Source organism: Salvia miltiorrhiza, chromosome 8 (genome assembly GCF_028751815.1).
Source record: "Salvia miltiorrhiza cultivar Shanhuang (shh) chromosome 8, IMPLAD_Smil_shh, whole genome shotgun sequence".
NCBI lineage: Eukaryota > Viridiplantae > Streptophyta > Magnoliopsida > Lamiales > Lamiaceae > Salvia > Salvia miltiorrhiza.
Genome location: NC_080394.1, coordinates 41,118,276 through 41,124,275, shown reverse-complemented (window position 1 = coordinate 41,124,275; position 6,000 = coordinate 41,118,276).

Below are 6,000 nucleotides of genomic sequence, written 5' to 3'. Positions count from 1 at the left end.
CCGATTCATAGTTTAAAAAAAATTGTAAATAAAAGATATTTGACTATAATCTTTACATAATAAACATATAAAGAACGAAGTCATTTACTTAAGAAGTGTGCTGTACTTGCAAGCTTTGAAAATAAAGGGTTAATTACACTAAAACTCATGAACTTTGATCCGTTTTTCAAAATTTTCATTAATTTTTTTTAATCATCAATTCCCTCGATTTAAAGCCTCATCCACAGCTTTCTTAAATCCTCAAATTAGAAGTTGACATGACACTTTTTAAGTTGCTGAAAATATGACATGAAATTGTCGGTGAATGAATAAAATGACATCATTTAATTGGATAAAACAACATTGTTTGAGCCCAAACCCCTCTCTCTCTAAACTGTGCATCTCACGGCTCTCTCTCGACTGAAACCCCCCACACACACACCGCACGCAGACTCCGACGACAAGGTCACCGCCATCGCCCCCCTCATCTCTCTCTCTCTTCATCTACTTCTGTTGCACGTTTCCCAGTGATGGCTCCGCCCCCTAATTTAGAAACCCTAGGTCCCCAATCAATCGGTCTCAGGCGATAACGATAACGATGGCTCATAACCACCGATGTGCCTGGGGTCTCTCGTTCCTAAGTCAGACGACAACGATATGCCACCGCCGACATGCCTCCCCCTCATCTGTCCTCGTTCATCCTTCACCGATGACAGCAGATTCAGAGTAGTCCTTCCCCATCCTCTCGTCGGACCATACGATGGGGATCTGAGGGAAATGGGATAGATGAGTTGGACACCCAATTTGAAGGAATTAGGGTTGGCCGTGTCAAAGAAGAAGACGGGGGGGGGGGGAGGGCGGTGGAGTGGCTGTTGGTCACCTTCTCATATTCATCCTCAAGTGGTTGCTGGTCACCTCCCTCAGAGGTTCCATTTGGGAAGGGTGATTCTCGATTTAGGGATGATTCTCTGAAGGGGGAGGAATTGGGAGAGGTGATTCTCGATTTGGGGGATTTGAAATGGTTGGTGGAGCAACAACAACAAGTGGTGTCAGAGACGGGGAGGGCCGTCATGGCGGAGATGAAGAAGCTGCTGGCGAGATCTGAAAGTTTGGAGGAGGCCGGCGGACTTGGAGGTGGGGGGGAAAGGCAAGCAAATCTGAAAGTTTGGGATGATGAGATCGTTGACTTTTTTTATAATTATTTTTCAAGTGTCAATTTTTTAGTCCAAATAGGCGTCATGTCAACTCGATACTACCACGTAGATGCCATGTCAGCTCGGTACTCACCGGAGCTCAAAAGTGTGTGAAAAATCTGTCTGCTCTTATAAACATAAAATTCGCAGCAACCAAATATGGTACCAAACGAAATACCAAAGCACAGCAGATTGCAGAAAAGAAATAAACGTGAACACACACAATTGGTAACCCAGTTCGGTGATAGAACACCTACGTCTGGGGGGCCTCACCCAGGGAAAACGATTCACTATGTGAGGTTAAATTACAGAAGGACTTATACAAAAACTCAATCTTTCTAACGCCCCAACACACGATAAACCGTTGAAAGCTAGATAACACTAACTCTCTAAGTGTGAACCCCGACGAACACACTTAATCCCTTACAACTCGAAATTCAACTTACACGATCTGAAAACTTGCGAACGAACAACAAAGCATCGATCTGTAAACTCATGCACAAGAAACTTACTTTGCTCAAACTAACATGAACAACAAAGTAACAGACTAACTCCAGAAAAATAGCAGAGAACACGAAGGCTGCTGTAGAGAAATTATTAAAAGAGTCAAACCCTTCTTCACTAACACTTGGGTTTATATAGATGTAGCTTCAAGAACTCCTTCTTCATGTAGACTCGTTTTTCTCTGCTCATCAATTTTATCCTTAAATAAACAATCTGATCTTCCAAGAAGTAGTCAGATTCGTGAGGTATCAATGATCAAAGAAGTATATCCATTCAAGAGTTATACTTCTACAAGGATTTCTTTGTGGCACACTTGGTATCACTTTTGGTATCACAGATGGTATCCTACGACCACAATACTATCTATATAAATGACAATAAATAGCATAGAGTAAATCTTACTCGTCTGCCACAAAGAAATCCTTGTAGAAGTATAACTCTTGAATGGATATACTTCTTTGATCATTGATACCTCACGAATCTGACTACTTCTTGGAAGATCAGATTGTTTATTTAAGGATAAGATTGATGAGCAGAGAAAAACGAGTCTACATGAAGAAGGAGTTCTTGAAGTTACATCTATATAAATGACAATAAATAGCATAGAGTAAATCTTACTCTAACAGTGTGGAAAAATTGAACAACGCTTTAAATTGAGTGAATTGATGATTAAAAAAAAGTTCATGAAAAGTTTGAAAAATGGGCCAAAGTTCATGTGTTTTGACTAAATTAACCCATTAACAACACTTTCGTCATCAATTTCCTTCAAATTTAGATAAATTGTTCTATTTTTTATAATGCATTTTTTTATATAGAATAAGTGTCAACTGTACAATTAAACAAAGTAAAAAAAACAAAAATCAAATAATATAAGAATTTAGAGAGAAAGATTGCATCATTATTCTTATATGGTCAATATGAGTTTAGTAGGTTGTCCACATATTAATACATACAACTTAAATATAGAATTAGAATTTCATCAATTGAAATTATCAACAATAATAATGAAAACAAAATATGAAAGTATAAAACTTATAATTGAAAATTTTAAAGGAATTACCTTACTCTAAACTTAAGACATCGTTGAAGATAACATAAAAAAGAAAAGATGAGAGAGATCAGAGACATTTGGCCTGACAATTGATCGTGTAAAAAAGAGAAGAGAGGACGAGGGACAAAGGAATGAGTTTGAGTGAAGCAATTGTTATTTTAAAAATAAAAGATTAAAAAATTAAAAAATATCTGGTCTCTAAACCTTAAAAAAAAATTGTTGTTAAGATAGTTGATCCAAGGTCAAGAATTTTTTTTTAAAAAAAAATTTCATCATTGAGCTGTACTAGGCATTTTAACAATGAAAAGATTTTATGATGCTTTCGTTTGCGCGAAAGAGAGGATAGTGCTCGAGGTGAATCATGTTCGTAGGGAAGCTAATAGAGTGGCCCATTTTTTGGCAAAAGATGCTATTTCTTTTGACGAAGTTATGCTCTGGAAGTTCGATTTTCCTCCGGGACTCACAGATATTGTGCGTCGCGATTTGAATTAATGCAAGCTTCATTTTTTCCTAAAAAAAAAAACAATGAAAAGAATTTTAGCAATGATATACATATGAACTTATACAGATCTATATATTTTTAGGGTCTTTATTTCTTTCGGAGCCCTATGCAGTCCATGCATGACCCAAAGCTAGCCTTCCCTGCCGATGATGATTAAATAACAATAATACTAATGCAATGATAATGATATATATGCTTCTGTGCTGATGATGATATGATTAAATATTTTGGCACTCGGAATAAATTATCTTTATTTTAAAAAACTTTTTTATTTACTAATGGAGTATGTACATCTATCTATCTATCTATACTAATATTAAAGCTTAGATTTCTGGGGGAATGTGTTTCCCGCCATGCTTCGTTTTATCCATTGAATACTTCGAACTTTATCTGCTGGGTAATACAAGTTTGTCACTTTTGGCTCCACTTTCAGATTGCATTAAAATTATCAGAATTTAATATTTTAATATTTTCTTTTGCTTTACACACAGCTGGAAGGTTCCAGAAATTTTGGCTCCAGAAACTAGCGCCCACACTGAAATTTGAAATTCAAAAACAGCCAATCTTGGAGCCAATTTGCTGAACACTCTTCCTATAAATATCAATTCATTTCAGACCATTTTTCACTATGCAAACTTTCTCTCTCTATTTTTTTATGCTTTTTTGAGGCGTTTCCCAATTTTTAATTGTTCTAATTTTTATCTCTCTATTTTTTATTGTTCCAATTTTTATTTTTATGGTTTTTATGTGATACTCTCATCTTTATTTTGTTTAATTTTTTTGGGCTATTTACTTTAGTCTAAGTTACAACTCAAATACTAACCAGTTATTACAATATTTTTTTCTACTTTATACATAAAGTCTAAAACTATGATATTAAAAGGTAATATTTCTAAATTTTTTCCACAAATGAAGAGTTAAATTTGGTGCATGAATCTGGAGCAGCGAAGTGTGACCTTTCAAATCTGCAAAAGTCACAAAAAAATGGTTTGAGTATATTAAAGATTTATAGGAAAAATAGATAAATTTGTACATCAAAAAAATAGTTTGGGAATAAATTGGTAGTAGAAGAAATTTCATGAAACACATCACAATTGAATTCTAATAACAATTATCCATTTATGAGATGATGTTGAACTATCAAAAGCATTGTAAGCATTGTTCAAGGTTGTTCTTTTTTATTAGATTTTGTAAAGTTATAGATTTAACTTATAGAATTTCAGTTGAGTAGAATATATACTTTTAACTAAGAAAAAAGAAACTTGATTTAAGATGGAAACACATTTAAACATTTCTATTTTTTTAATATGTATGTATAGATAGAAAGGGATAGACAGAGAATTTGAAGCTACCTGATTCCACTTTTTGGCTTGAGTTCCACTCTAAGTGGCAAGGGAAATGAAGCTGGGTAATTTTCGGCCACAGCCTTGTGATTAGCAGTCAAGGAAAAGTATGCGGAGCAAGATGAATAGTTATAACAAGAAAAGAAGTTGGGTATTTCTCTAGAGATCAAAGAAGTCGAGTATTTCTCTAGAGATCAAGGAGGCCAACTCCTGAACATCCATGGAGTCAAATGTACTCATCATTTCACTATACGTGACTACTGAAAACAAGAATACATATAGCATGGTTGAACTTCCAGCATTTTAAGGATATTTATTTATCTTTTAATCAATCATTACTTAAACCATAAAACCCTTCTTGGCATAATGAGATACTGACAAAACCTGCGGAATAATGAAGATTGCGAAAACAAGGGCAAATGCAACAGACATGAAGATTGAGAAAGAGCCATGGCCCTAGCCTAGAACAGCAAGCATGAAGATTGCGAAAACAAGGGCAAATGCAGCAAAAATGCATTTGTAGATATTCAAAGATCTACCAAAATGAAAATCTGAAAAACAAGACAAAGCAGAGATCTAAAAAACGTCAAAGTACCAGTTTCATGTGTAGATATTCAAAGATCTACCAAAATGAAAATCTGAAAAACGAGAAACTAATAATGCGAAAAAAAATAAAGATGTCGTATAGGAAAAAAAAGAAAAGTGAAGCACTATCATTTAGAAAAACCCTGAAGTCGTTCTCAAATAAAATTTGTGGCTAAGGTTTTTAATGAACAAGATGAACAAAAACATTGGGGCAAATGCAGACGAAAATTTGTGGCTATCGTTTAAATGAAAAAAAAAAAACAATACTTCAACAAGAAAAATTAAACATGGAGAAAATTAAAAAAATTAAAAATTAAAAAATGAAAAACTAATAAACATAAAAAAGTTAGATCTTACTAAGTATAAAAAAACTAATCAACAACAAAAAGTTTCAAAATTTCATATGGAGAATGCTAGAATTAAAGATGCAGACGAGAGAGGAGGCCGAGATATGGAGGCTAGGGCTTGGGCGACGCCGTAGTTTGAAACCCGACGGCGGCTGGATATAGGCTATGCAGAGGGAGGCAGCGGCACATTTATCATCGTCGAGAAGGGAGGCGACGCCGCGTGGAGCGACGTCAGTGCCTAGATGTGAGGGCGAAGTTGGTGGTTTAGGGATCTAGGGCTTTTGGATGGCGGCTTTGCCGTGATATGGTTGCAGGTTTTTCGCCGGCAGAGGGTGAGGCAGAGGGAGAGAGAAGACGATGGAGAGCATCGGTGACCGTGGCTTCTCGCCGGCAGCGGCGCACGTGGAAAGTTTGGACTGGGAGAAGAAATGAGATAGAAGAGCCGGCACTGAACCCTAAAATGAGAGGAGATGAGTATTCGAGATGTATTTTAGGG